The 14,813-nt window shown below is 43.9% G+C and overlaps 1 non-coding gene across 1 annotated transcript; it reads left to right on the top strand.

Annotated features, from left to right (window-relative positions):
- The first annotated feature begins 11,153 nt into the window (after nt 1–11,153).
- trnaw-cca (transfer RNA tryptophan (anticodon CCA)) lies at nt 11,154–11,225 on the top strand. The gene has a single exon. It is a non-coding gene; the product is annotated as a tRNA-Trp (tRNA).
- The last annotated feature ends 3,588 nt before the right edge of the window (nt 11,226–14,813 follow it).

The raw sequence follows: 14,813 nt of genomic DNA, 5'->3' as shown, positions 1-14,813 counted from the left end.
CAGTCCATGACGAGGCTGTTTATGGCGTCTACAATAGAAGATCTTTCTCCGTCAAATACAGTTGTATAAGTGTGACACCATGATTCACTGAATGGGTTTATAATTTTTGCAAAAGAGTGTTAGCCTGTTGTAAAATAGCCTAAATCACTGTATGTCCACCCATGCTGGGAAAAGGGTTGGTAATGACTTCAAGAGCTTTTCATTTGGTTCCAGGAAACAGCAGACTGAGAAGCAAGTGTGTCTGTCACTGCTGGACTTTGTTGGCGCTCTTCATGAAACTCAGTAAAGTCATTCGTCATCGCACGGCCTTCAATTAAAGACGTAGTTTACATTATCCCAATATCGTGGACGGTACATCAGAAGATGAGCTCCATAAACCCAAACCACTGGACATCAATCTAAAGCATGAAGGACAAAATCAAACATAGTACAAACCTAAAAACCTCATACCTGCAGCACATATGGAAGGCTCATTTGAATGAAACCAGGATGAGCATTATGAATAAATATCTAGATGTTGGTTAATAACGCCATATTTAAACCATTTTTAAAATGAAGGGCAATGATGCTGAAAATGTTTCACTGTCAGTATCATTACAAGACTGGAATAACAAAACCCACTGCAAGATGTCAACAAAAAAGGAGGAGACCATCACTCCACTGCTGGGTTTCTCTGACGACCCTGTGCTTCACACACTCAGTTTATTTTTTGCTCAGTGGTTTTAAATGATGGAGAACGTTGGATAAGATAAAATAAACCCCACTCGTGAAACCAAACTGTCTCCAGCAGACGCTCTCCAACTGTGAAGAAGCATCTGGGTGTCAGACAGGCTGTGTGTGTGTGTGTGTGTGTGTCTGTGTGGGGGGTGGAACACACAGGTGCTCCTACAACAACAGGAAGTTGCTTATTGTAGTTTGGCTGCTCATTTGGCCTACTTATTAACGCCGTCCACAGCTGCAGCTGGGAGCCTGTAAAAAGGAGGTACTTAAAAATCATGTCAAACATCAAAGAAGTCCTGAGCTGTTCTGAGGTAATTCTGCATAATCTCCCTAATAAAACGGACTCCCATTATACTTCCTGTTTGCATGACCAAGATCCTCACAGGGATGCAATTTAGAGAATAGAAAACAACTGATCAACATCTCGTATCTAACATGTGACTTTTTGCGCCACATTTCCCAGATGACATGTGAGCTCTTCTGGGCCTGTTGACGCTGTGAGAGCGAGGGGATCAACTCGCGGCTTTGAGAGGATCGAATGCAACCAAATGAGCGTGAGTCATGTCTGGTAGTGTGTCGTAAAACAGGTGAAGTGTTTTTTGCTCTGGTTTCCAGGCTGTGTGTGGCAGGGATGAACGCGGGGCTTAGAGTGGAGATAACGGTGCCAGAGCATTACAGGAACAAGTCACGCCTCATACGCTCGTGTAGGTTTGCACTTTCTGGATATTGGATTTGTGTGAGATCTGGGGGAATTTGTAAGTTTGACCAGACATAATGTTATTAAGTCAAGCTTGAATGTGTGCTGTCAGATATAGAAGCTGCTGGGTTTTTTTTTTTTCTCTCAAGTTTTTATTATAATGGAGGATTAAAAGCAAAGTATACATGTTGGAAAATGTACAAAAATAAAGCGTAATGGAATAAAGTGTAATGAGTTTGAACATGCGGTTTAGCAGGATGTTAGTAAATCAGGCCTTGTGGATGGTGGAGGTAAGTTACTGGCTTTGAATTGCGATAAAGAGATTCGCAATCACACTGAGATTGTTCAAAAACAACATTCAATACATAGTATAATATATTTTCCATAAAAAGAATGAAACATACAGTCAAAAATTCTCATTAACAAAATGTGTCCAGATTAAGACCAGGGCTTCCAAACCAGTACAATTACCTCCTTTTTATATCTGAGGTTTCTACTACTTAAAGGAGCAAGATCACATCCAAAGAAAATACTATAACTATATGTACAGCATGCCTTCCTCTACTCCTTCACATTTCTCAAATAGTTGCACTGCAGTTCAGAGTGTGTGTGGCGGGAATGAACTCCTCGCTGAGAGCAGACGCAACGCTTCCAAAAGGAAAAAAAAAAGCTCCAAGTCATGCCAAGACGAGGCATTAAAGATAAATAGGTTCGCAGTTGTGTAGGATTTGTGCTCAGTGGCTGTGAAGTGTATACTTACATGGGAGGAGTTCCTGGTCGCTGAGGCCTCGTTTACATGACGACACTTCAAGTGAGAATGCAGTCTTGTAAGTCGTGTAGTTTTCCTGTTGGGCCACTAGTGGGTGCTGTTGATTGTTTTTGTAATGAAATTTCACACACAATACACTAAAAGCATGACAAATGGAGAGCACACAGATTTTTATACGGACAGATGATGAATTTGTATTGCTATTCCAGGTGACTCTTCACTCTAAAACTACCAAGTCCCAGGAGAACCTGGACGGAGAATCACGACACTCTGGAGGAAAACGACTCACACAGGTAAAGCCGCTGTGCTGGAGCGTATGTGGGTAGTTGTGTGTACTTTAGTTCATTTACATTGCAACATGGTCCGTTCCTTTTTACGACGAAGGCCGATGTAAAAGACGCACATGGGATATTCTGACAGACCGTAGTGAATTGCACTTCCGTGCCCTGCAGAGCACATGTCGTGCGTTATGAATCGATGTGTTTTCGGCGTTGCAAATGAGCTGTTGCATTCTTCCCCCCACCCCCAGGAGAAGCTGTAGCTCAGATTTAGTGCTGCCTCCTGAGTGCCGCTGAAATCAAGGTCCAAAAATGCTCCGCAGCAACCTGAGGAGGCAGGTTGTAGCAGAATTTTGGCTCAGACAGAAAAAAAATCACCCAAAATACAGACGATGTGAAAGTGTTTATCGGTGTGGACCGTCCCCTTCATGCTTGTGCTTGTGCGCTGCTCGGCCTGCTCGCCTCGCATTGTCGGGCTAAACACTGACGTTGGCGACGCAAAGAGGGGCTGGAAGAGATTGGAAAAGGAGATTCGCCTTTTTCCCAAAGACAGACTAAACTCTGCCCGGCTTTCCGTCTGTCTCGCTGATGAATGACGCAGGGCAGAAACGAGCAGGAGGAGCAGAGGGATGGCAGGAAGGAGAGGTGTGACGAACACAAGGCTTCAAACACGTCTCCCTCGACACCCCGTTCTGGCCTCTGTGAGTCCTCCAATAATCCCGCTCGCTTTAGAGTCAGGCCTTGTTCCCAAAGCAAACATGGCTGAGTGACCCTCGTCCTCCTGGGCTTTGAATATGAGCCGTAGGTGCACCGCCGTCGTCCCAGCTGGCCGCCATTACTGTTATCTTTGTATATAAATACCAAGACGTATAATGCAGGAGTAGCTGAGCGGGGGCATTAAGAGATGAGGCAGTGTTTATCTGTTATGTAAGCATGACAACGCCCCAGAAGACCCTCGTGGTCCATCGGACGAAAACATCCATCTCCCTCCCCCCTCACCGACGCCCCCCCGACGCCCCCCCCCCCCCCCCCCGTTCACCCCATGCTCTCTTCCTGGAGCTGAGCTCAGCACTGATACGCGCCCGTCCTCAACCCGCTCGGCCCCGACCTTTTGCCCGAGCGGTGCGGATAAGGAAGTGTCAGTGGGAAGCGGCCGGGCCGGGTCGGCCGGGGTCAGGGCAGGTCTCCAGGCCTCAGAGTCCTGGACGGAGACCGCTCGGCCGGCCCGCCGTCCCTCCCCGTGTATCGAGCGCTCCACATGTGTTTCCTGTTGTTTTTCAGGCTAGCGGCGCAGCACGGGCCCACCGCACCAGAGCAGGGGCTTTTTTTTTTTTTTTTTCCTGAGGCTTTGTTTGGCCTGGCCTCTGGGAATGACTTATATTTAGGTGTGTGTGATAAAATGCAACCCCGCTGTGTGTCACAGCCAGTACAGTAGAATCTCACACACTCTGCTTTCTGTTTCTTCCACACCTCCAGCTCGATTGCTTTTAGATTTACAGCCTGTTTCAAGATTAACAATTCAACAATGGTGGAGAAAATTTCAGGCAAATGTGTACATTTTCTCTTGATAGAAAGTCTCATGTACTGTTCAGACAAAAGAAAATACCTCCGATCAGTTCTATATTCAACCTTTCACCACAGTATCATCTCAGGACATTTTAATGATTTCAGCTCGGTAAAAAAGCATAAATCTTTGCAAATTCCACATAATAATTTATAATGAAAACGCATCATACTTCTGCAGAAAATCACACTTCATCTGTTTTGTCGTTTTTACCAAATGTTGGATGGGTTTCTCATGGATTTCTGTAAAAGGTTAGGAATGTGTTGTTGAGCACCAGTGTCTGGTTGAGCACTGCAAATATGACTCGGTAAACGTTTGATCAGCATAACTTTGAAACTTTTTATTTTTTTTTCTATACATGCTTTCCTCAAACACAGTTCTTCATAGTTTAATTCAGATATTTGCAAGGTGGAGGGATGGATCACATGATCAGACTGGGAAAAAAAGTTTTTCCAGAGCAAACCAAGTAAAATAGACCAAAAGAAGCACTAAACTCAATGTTTCTCAGCTCTATGAATTAGTAAACGTGGTCACTGTCTCATACAGAGTTAAAAATATCCTAAATGCTCAGTTTTTTGTGCGATCGTAGATCGCATGATGATCAGTTGTCCCACAGTGAGCAGATACATAGGCTGTATTACGCTTTTTGGTTGAAAATGTTAAGGATAAATACTGGAAACGTTAAACATTAAAGCAGTGCAGGTCAACGTGGCTACGAGCTGCAGCAGATGCTGCAGCGAGATACTCTGGATTGTTGAATAGGTGATGACCGCATGCTGGAAACGGTCTCCTGAAGAAAACCATGACGAGCTGACCTCATCTCGAACAAACCTGGTCCACATTAAACCTTCATCTGCAGCCTGAGCGGCTCTCTCCAAAGTATTATTCACACACTGGATTATAGCGTATTTGATGGAGAGAGCAACTTGATAAGAACATTTTAATCAAAACTTTAGCTTTCGTTGGTTGAGGGACTCCAGTCTGAAACAAAAATCCAGCAGTTCTGTTTCTCCTCAGTCATCAAGCTTTGTTCATTGAAAGAAAACATGTCCTTTCAAACATACGGCAGCTTGTCGTTACACTGCATCCACATGTAATCCTGTCAAATGATTCGTCTGGTTCGGGAACTGGTCTCCGTCGATTCCACCTCTGAAAGGCTGAAAAAACCTGAACAATTGACTGCGATTCATTCTTAAAACCTCCCAAACACATTAGCCGACTTGTGGAAGCTTTGAAATAAAATACCAGAAGGTCTCTTCTTCAGCTGAGGTTTATTCAGAAATACCCTTCATCTTTTTTGGATCCGTTCGTCAGATGTGATGGATGCTCCGAAGACATTTGTGTTGGACGACTCTCCTGGAGTCTGGATTTAGAAATAATAGAAATAACATATTTATTATTGAGTGACTTTTGGCGGAGCTGGTCAGACGACGGAGTGTCTGTTCGGGCGAATCGACCGTCGGAGTGTAACCAGGGACCGACCTCCAGCAGGAGGATGAACCAAAGTCGATTTCTAGCTAATTATCTGGACGTATGGCCTTTGAGTTTTCCACGAAGCGGTCACAGGGGGCGGACGGAGAGGCGGACTCATCTGTTCTCGCTCTGACTTTCTCTGTGTTTCTTTTCATTGCTTTAATTGAGAAAAACCTGCAGCAGCAGCCAGGCACACCCATTGACCCCAGCGAGACTCTCGCTCACATTTCGAGGCCCCTTCAGCGCAGCTCCTCGAATGTTTCCCATCAAGCAACCGGCACACTAATTTACAGTGTGGTGAGGAAAGGAAGAAGAAGAAAAAAAAAAAAAGCTGGCAGCGCTGCGATCTTTCATTCCCCGCTCTCTCGCTCTTGTCTTTCTCCTCCTCTTTCCTGACGCAGCAGTCCGGTGCCAGCGTGTGACATCACGGCGCTCATCTCCAGAAAACGCCAAAACATTCCCAGCAGTGAGCGGCGGAGGGGGCGGGACGGGAGGGGGGAATGGCTTCCATATGGCACACACACACACACATATACACACACACAGACTCTTCCACTCTTTCCACGGGGGCGGGGGGATTGATGAGTGGGATGGTCGGACAGGGAGAAGAAGAAATGAGAGGATTGGCAGTTTGTCTTGGAGTGAAATCTTAAAACTTAGCTTTCATCTTTTAGCTGGCGTGCAACGTTTGCCCACAATCGAGCATGCTCTCTCTCTCTCTCTCTCTCTCTCTGTCTAATCTATCATTTTATCGTCCCTGTGCAGACAGGAAAGGCTGCTCATCAGCAGGTCTCTCTCCTCTCCTGCCTGGTGATTGAGGAAACGGTAACTGGATCTCGGCGCTGGGCCCGCTCTCTCTCGCTCGCTCTCCCTTCCAGCCGCCGCAGGTTTGGCTTGGCCTCGGTCCAGCCGGCCGCCTGACACTCCATAGCATGGGAACATCCTGCCTCCCTGCCCTACGCCTGTAGTGCAGCAGCTCCACACACACCACACACACACTCTCACCGGCCAGGTCGGACACATTACTTCACTCACATATTCATGTCCACGTATTTGTAGGATAAACAGAAAAGATGCTCTTCTTCCACATGGAGCAGAAGCCCAAATGGATCAAGGGAAGTAAACCTGTGCAGAACATAGAGACAACCACACAGTCGCACACAAACTCAGAGCTCGTCAACCTCAAATAAATGTTTAGTGGATGTGGGAGGAAGTTACAGTGTCTGGTTAAAACCCAGACAGAAGGAAACTCACCCTGGACTCAGAGTAACAATACTCCGGCGACGAGGGTGTTAAAACCACCAGACCATCATACTGAGCGAACAACAAACACCTACTTATCCATCTGTAATGGTCCATTACTGTTAGCTACAGCTAACGCTACCTGGCTGAGACAGACACGGGCGGTAACGTCATAACCGCACCACCATCCTGCCAATGAATCTGTTACCCAAATATTAAAATTTGGGGGGCGAATGAGCAGGAAAGGCTGATTGTAGTAAAAAGGCCTCCATCCATCCATCTGTTCATCCATCTAAACATCCGTCCATCCATCCAAAAGCCAGTTCATCAAACGTATTTGCTGTGTTTGCAGTGAAATGACGCACAGCTGAGAAAGTCTCATGTAAAAAACATGAAGAGTTTGACATTTATTGCTGTTTTGATTATTGGAATGTGCAGATGTGTGTGTGTGCGTGTGTCTGCGTGTGTGTGTGTGTGTGGTTGACTGTACTCCCATGCAAAGGGGAGATCAGGAGCCGGCACAAGGACATTAATGAATGTCTGCCCTTTGTTCTCTTGCAGCACAGGAGGTTTACGACCCTACAGTAACCCTTAAATCTCTCTCAAACACGTACGCGCACGCACACACACACACACACACACACACACACACACACACACACACACACACACACACACACTCCTTTATATTACAGACACAAACCCAGGACTCCCTACTCTCTCTTCAGATTGTGATTTATAGATGCCCACTTGGAGCGAACGGCCGCCCATGAGTGGACAGCTATGCGTAGGGGAGCGCCCTCGCACGTGCACGTCTTTATATTCAGAGGGCACAACTTTGAGATCAAGGACGAGGTCTTGAAAGCAGCTTTGAGACGCAAGTGGATCTTTTGCTGGGCTGCATTGTGTCTGTCACATTAATCATGGTTAATGTCCATCGGATCCCTCCGGGGGGGTTAACTGTCATCAGACTGAAAAACTGAGGAGGAGAAGAAGAAGGAGGAGGTGAGGAAGCACTCGCTCCTCTCGCGCCTCCTTAACCCCGACTTGGTATCTGTTGTTCCGCTAATTGATTGGTGCTTACTGGGCGTAAACGTTTCAAGCGTTAGATGCTGCTGTCCGGATCAAAGATAAACGCCTCGATTAAGCGGCTGGCAGATTGACACGTGCATGCTATTCTGGAAGCAAACACTGTAAAAAGAAAAAAGAAGGAGGAGGAAGGAGGAGGAGGAGGAGGAGGGGGAGGAGGAGGGGGCTGCTGGTGGTGAAGCTGCAGGTGACTCAAGAGAGTCAGAGGAAAACGACGAGCGCTCCAGCAATCAGGAGAGCTTAGCTGCATTTTCTTCTCTCAATGAACTCCTTGTCCCAGTGTGTGTGTGTGTGTGTGTGTGTGTGTGTGTGTGTGTGTGTGTGTGTGTGTGTGTGTGTGTGTGTGTGCACGTGCGTGTGTACGTCTACGTGCACCTGCTCGGTTGCTGGGAGAGTTAAGGCTTCTTGTTTTCTCACCAGTCTCTCACTGTGTGAACTCTCTGTTTGAATCTGTAAATTGTTAAATGTGCTGTGAAATCCAGCGTGTCCGTTGTGTTTTGGGACATGGGGCTTCAACAGTAATGTCTGAATAAAACTAAAAACCAGTAACTGAAAAACTAATTAATGGCATTTGTTTTTTTTAATGAAGTGGGGATCTTAAACGGTCAACTAGTTGTAAAAAGTTATTAGATATACTTAATAGAGTAATTCCAATATTTGTTTTCCTCGGGAAGGCCTGTGTTCATGACATAGTTTTTTTGTTTTTTTTTTGTTAGTTTTTTTTTTTACATTACTGATACTACGACACTCAAATCACATCAGTGGGAGGAAGATGCTCTATGAGAAATAGATTATGAAACAACTTTTGATGGCTGCACTTTTTTTCCTTCATATTTCATTTTGATGTCTTGTTCCAATAGAAGAGAACTCATGGAGACTCACATCAGACTTAATCCAAAAAGAAAGAACTGCGTCAGCTTTAGTTTGCTGTTCCCAATAAACCTTTTGTATGTGGTCTCTTAAACCTCTGTGTAAAAGATGCTAATGTTTGACTACTTCCCTTCCATGCCAAGACTAGAGTGTGTATTTGTGCACCACTTTAATGCAGCTTGACTTATATAGTTTCTTAATTCATCCCACTCAGGGGTTAAAAGGGCAAATCTCCATTCATGCACATACCAGCAACATTTCATGAAGTCATTTTTTAACAAAGAGGATGAATTCTCTGGGGGTTTAAACGTTTCACACGCCAATGATTTCCTTTGTGGCCAACTTAGTTTTTCACATGACTGCATATATTGTTTTACTCTGCCAGTCACACCGTGAGCGAAGGCCTTGGATCGAGAAGAAAGGAGGGGAAAGAAACTGTGAATGAGAGGAGGGAGTGAACCATCCAGGCGCTGTGTTTGCCTTGTCCTCCTCTTTGTGGTGCATTCACTCTTAAACATTTACTGTAAAGCTGGAGGAGGCGCTTTGAAGGTTAATGGGTTTCACAAGAGCCACGGACTCAGGAGTTTACCTTGGCGAACGCCGCCTGCAGCCCAAACTGCACCGATCAGACTCAGGGCCACTTCACATCACTGGGAGAGGCGGGAGTTCAGGATTCTCATGCTGTTTTGTCAGCGGTGACATATCAGCAGGTTGCTCCTCGCAGTGGGACACTGTGTATCCTGGCGTCGCGCATGAGAAACGGCGCTCCGTGTAACCTCAATAATATGGATCGCACAATTCATTCAGCTATCAATACCTGCCAACAACTAACACTGGATAATGCAGTCGCTCCAGTAAAAACACAGAAAACAGCCAAAACAAGCACTGATTTATAGCTTGAATTGTCATGGGTTCTCCCATTATCTTTCACTTATAAAATAGATCTTCAGCCCGTACATATGAAATTATTATTCATCATTCAATATGGCTTCAGGTAATTAATATTGATGTTTGGACTTCATTGCACTGAGACTGCACCAAAAATATAACAGCTCTGGACAGGAAGTTCATACACAAACCACTGAATGATAGGCATCAACGATTATTCACAATAGTTATAACAATAAACTCGAGTCCTCAGGAGCCAAAACATTAAAAAAGAAAAAACACAGTCTTCAGCCAGTTTGGCCCCAGGGTCTCAAATAGCCTTGCAAAGTGGAAAAAAAAAAGAAAACATTTACTCTGTTATTTTGTAAGTAACAGACATTTGAGAGTATTTCCTTGGTGTTGCATTGTTTTGCTATGAAAAGTAGACATCAGGCAAAGCTGAGACCGCCCAAGTAATCTGACTACATCGGTATCACTTCAATCCAGTCATGAACAAACTGGGCTGTACGACGACTGAAATGAGGCCGATGGTGAGGAAATGGCGGCTGCCACGGCCGAGTTTTTTCATCTTGAGCCTGAAACCATGAAGCGTTGGCCTCTTCCTGATGATCCCTCGCTCTCTCTGCTCCTTACACTTTTATCTTATGGGAAACATTTCTCTTGTCAAACTTGAAACGGTGTAATCAGATTCGCTGGTATAAAAACAGGGCTGAATATCTGCAGTCCAACTCCAAAACATGAAGAAGAGAGAGAGAGAGAGAGAGAGAGAGAGCGAGGCCGTGTTGAACTGAAAATCAGACAAGAAGGACACTCAACAGAATAGAACCATTATGACTTCATTTTACACATTGCTGAGAATTTCTTCTGTATTTTAAGCTGTGTTCTTAAAGCTCCGTTGATTTTGTACATTTTGGGTGGTGGAACTGAAACTCTCCGGGATTTGACTGTACATACAGGACCATAGGATGGACATATTTGAGTAATGTACTATATTCATTCAAAGATTATTAGGTAGTTTTGCTTCCAAAATCTGTTGGATTTCGCAGGTAATTTGAAGCAACAATTCAGGAAATCTGATTGTAAAAAGTATATGTATGAATGAAATTACTAGTCTCTACCCTCAATGATTTCCTCCTGATTTCCATGAGAGTAAACAGTATAAGCAGTGTAAACTCTTCATTTGAGTAATTTGTCTCTTTGGAAAATGGTTGATTGTAGGGTACGTCAATCCTTAGCAACCAACGATTTAAATGTTTATTGTAAGGAGCTGAAATGCCTTGACTTATTGCCGCAGTCAGCCTGGACTGCATCCTTTGAAGCTTTCAATATTTTTTTGAGTTGCATTCGGGGTCAGGATTAAAAGTTTCTTAAGCTTGTTTGGTCGACTTGTTCATTCTGTTTGATATATATTGGTACACATTTGACCCAAACTCCAATCCTGAAGTTGCCTGACTGAAGCGTCCCGTGGTTTTACCCAAATACCAAGCTGAACCAAGGGGTGGGGGGCGATAAACTGTGATGCCAACAGGAGTGTCGAATGTGCGGAGGAAGGGGCTTCTGTGAGACTCTGTGGCGCAATGGTAGCGCGTCTGACTCCAGATCAGAAGGTTGCGTGTTCGAATCACGTCAGGGTCAACTTGCTTGTCTCATTATGATTAATATGACTCTGTGGTTGGTCTGTCACTGAAATCGTCTGAAGTTGCTTTGAGGTGGTTGAGGCTCAGTTGGTGGAGTGGTTTGGTTTCCATTAGCTGTGTTGTGGGTTCCAACCCCCTTGTTGCTCTGTCCATATGTCAAAATGCCCTTGAGCAAAACAGTAAACTCAGAGTTTTAACCAATGGCCTCCAAATACATTGCAGGCCAGCTGTCAGCATGGATGGATAGATATCACAGATCGTGCCATTAGGACTGCTGTCAAGTCTTGGTTCTCAAGTAGAACCTTGATCCTAATGAGGCCGAAGAATAACACCATGAGTTTAACACGGGGACCCAAATGACAGTTTTGAATTAATTACACCCAGCTACATACGAATGATCTGCCCGGAATGGGGACAGGAATGATGAATTTGTTTGCTTGTGGAGCGACACGATGGTGCGCAGAGCACACACCACGAGAAGCTTTAGAAGAAAGAGAAACATTTCAAGTCCTATCAAGGGCACAACACTGAAATATCATAGATCAAGTCCACAAATAAAAGTGGTGGGGAGCCAACTGTGTGGGAAGCCTTTCTACTGAAGTCTACTCAAATTGAATCCCTTTCAAATGTGTTAAAAAAACAGATGTAATCAGGTATATACCGGTAGCTCAGTGTGAGTTCTCCATGAACTCAAACCCCAATACATTATACAGTTAGTGTGTCTGTCAGGTGTAATCCTGAATGGATAAAGATCCACCACACGTGCACGTCTGTCCCTTCCATTCAATAGAAGCTTGCATCAAAACCCTTTCTTGGCCACATCTGGGCAGCTGTTAGCTCTGCTCTGAAGGGTTACCGGACTTCACTGCAAATGGTTCTGTTAGCTTGAAGTGTTTTCAGCCTGTGGGAACCTGGGACGCCTCGTCTCATCCTGATGGACGCCTATCTCAGCTACCTGTGACGCCACACCTTTTCCCCTGTCCTAAAGGGAACCAAACGGCACCACATGTGTGCATATTTGCATGTTTCCAGGGTCCGGGTCAAGCTATTTAGCACAGATCATTGGCATTTTCCGTGAGATTAAGAGCATAATCGCAGTCATGAGGGGGCCTGTTACAGTCAGTCTAGACTGGAGGGCCACAGGTTGTTCATTGTTACAGCTGAATAAGAACATTCAACAGCTGGGCTGGAACATTATTTTTAAGAGCACTTGAGCTTTCTCATATTACAAGGAAAAGGGCGGCGAGGTGCGCGTCCATTCATTATCCTCAGCACTTTCTCGTTCTTTCATTCCACAAATGTTTTCATGAACTCACAGTGGAACCAGCTGCAGGTTGTATTTAAACAATCATTTAGCTCATGCACTCTGCATTTAGAACATTTTTTACATGTCGTACGGGTTTTCATTCATTGAAACACTGATGCCTTTAACAACTTTCTGCACACAATTAATAATCGTGTGCTTCACTGCTTCACAGGTTTTAAGGGGTTTCACTGTAAATTATAACATAAAAAATGTTGGAGAAAATTTACCCTGCAGGCAAGAACACTTCAAATATTCTTGGCACTTGTTAAAATCAATCCTCAGGCTAGATTTTTCATGCAGGATCTAAGTCTTTCTTTCTTTCTTTTTTTTTTTTTTTTGTTTCTACCGGTGAGGAACTCCAGCAAAACACCATCAATCTTAATCAGGCAAAACCTGTCATGGGAGATGTGTTAGAAAATCTGCTAAAAGTTGACAAACATGTTCTTCAAACTTCTCTTGAGAACATGTTTTCCAATGCATTCACTGGCTGAAGTGACTCTCTGACCTTTCGTTAGACGTGACGTTGTGGTAAATCCGCCTGAGGGAAACTGACGTGTGCTGATAGTGAGGTTGATCCTCGCCGGTCAACAAATCAGACAAAAGTTTACATCTAACTTTGATTTCTTTCAACCCAAACCACAAAACTTTCCTCAATGTAGCACAGTAGTTACGATGCCAAACCAATGTTTTTATTTTCTATTTTTCCCCCAAACCTGACCCAGTAGTTTTTGGTGTCTCCACCTGACCGCATGAAATATTCCAGTGACATTTGAGTTTTGCCCATCTGCACCTCTTTATTGGTGACGGAGATGCCACTTTCCTTTAAACTCACGGCACTGGAAGCCTTTTTCAAACAACAGATATCAAAAGAGGCTGAAGGAAATATCATGAGACGCTTCTGTTGTTACTGGAGAAGCATAAAATAAATCATGAAAGGTCAGGGAGGATGGAAGGAAAAACTGTTAATGTGCTGTTTACCTCAGTCATTATCATAGAAATGGAAGTTGCTTTGAGAAAAAGCATGAATTTGAATATCTACACATTACTCACTACTTTAAGAATCTTGAGAAACTTCCGACAAACCAAAACTCTGAGATAAAAACGTGTTCTGCTCGTATAATAAGGGACGAACACCTCTTTAAAATCTGATGGACTCTGAAAGAGTCTGAGAAATATGCTCACCCTGATAATAATGAATTGCAATGATCCAATCAAGACGTACTAATAAATTAATTTTTCAGAGACCATCAAGTCCATCAAGGATTTCCAAATCCTTCAAATATCTGTCCTGTTTATTAAGAGTTCTAAAAGTCACTTTATACATTATGTAAGTCATGTTTTCGAATGTGCACAATTGATCTTTTGCTTCACCAAAATCCTTCACAATTAACTTTGTGCCCGAATCTGAAAATTTTTATACATGAAGTCATTTTTCAATAGTTTTCTGCCTTTGTGAAAAGTCATTCGTTGTAGCATCCTGCTTGAAGAGGCCTGAATGATCCCAACATTCTGGAGACCACAATCAGTACGTGGAGTCATTCTTAAATGTCGCACCTTCTGCCAATATCAGTCACCTACATGAACTGTAGAGAATCCTTGTCGTAGTTCTGTTTGACTCTGTGCTGCTGATTTGTTGTCATGGTAGTAAAGTAGACGTTATTCTAGTGGTTAAAACACAACACTGTTGACTTTTGGTTTAAAAATTGCTTCCTGTCTCACTTGTTGACTCCTGTTGATGCATTTGTTCACATAAAGTCTAAATCTGTGGAACCAGTACATAAAACCATTTGCTTAGACAGTTAACAATCACATCCACTGTTTCTACCATTTCCACTGTCGTATACAATGATTTAAATACTTCATATAGCAGACAAAAACATCTATATAATAGTTTCTGGAGCATGAAAGCAGAATAACAAACAGCCAGAGTTTTAAAGAACTAAAGAAGAACAACAATGCCTGAAACTGATGTCTTGGCCTCGACAGAGCTCTGATTTCAGCATCATGGGGGAAGAAGACATGAAGATAACGATGGAAATGAGTTCAAGATGCTTGAAGCAACCTGTCTTCCAAGAACCTGGAGAAACGGTGAGCAGGTATACCTGCCTGGAAAGCAAATGACACTCACGGCCAAGATTTTTTTCCTCTCCTACACTTACATGAGTTATTGCTGAATAAAAACCGTTTGTGGTTCTGAAAGCATCCCTGCATAAAAACTCTGCACCGTGCTTCATTCCAAGAGTGAAATTGTGTGGTAAAGTGGTAGCAGATAAACGAGGC

Source organism: Salarias fasciatus, chromosome 13 (genome assembly GCF_902148845.1).
Source record: "Salarias fasciatus chromosome 13, fSalaFa1.1, whole genome shotgun sequence".
In the NCBI taxonomy this organism is placed as follows: Eukaryota; Metazoa; Chordata; class Actinopteri; order Blenniiformes; family Blenniidae; genus Salarias; species Salarias fasciatus.
This window is presented reverse-complemented; position numbering and strand designations above follow the sequence as displayed.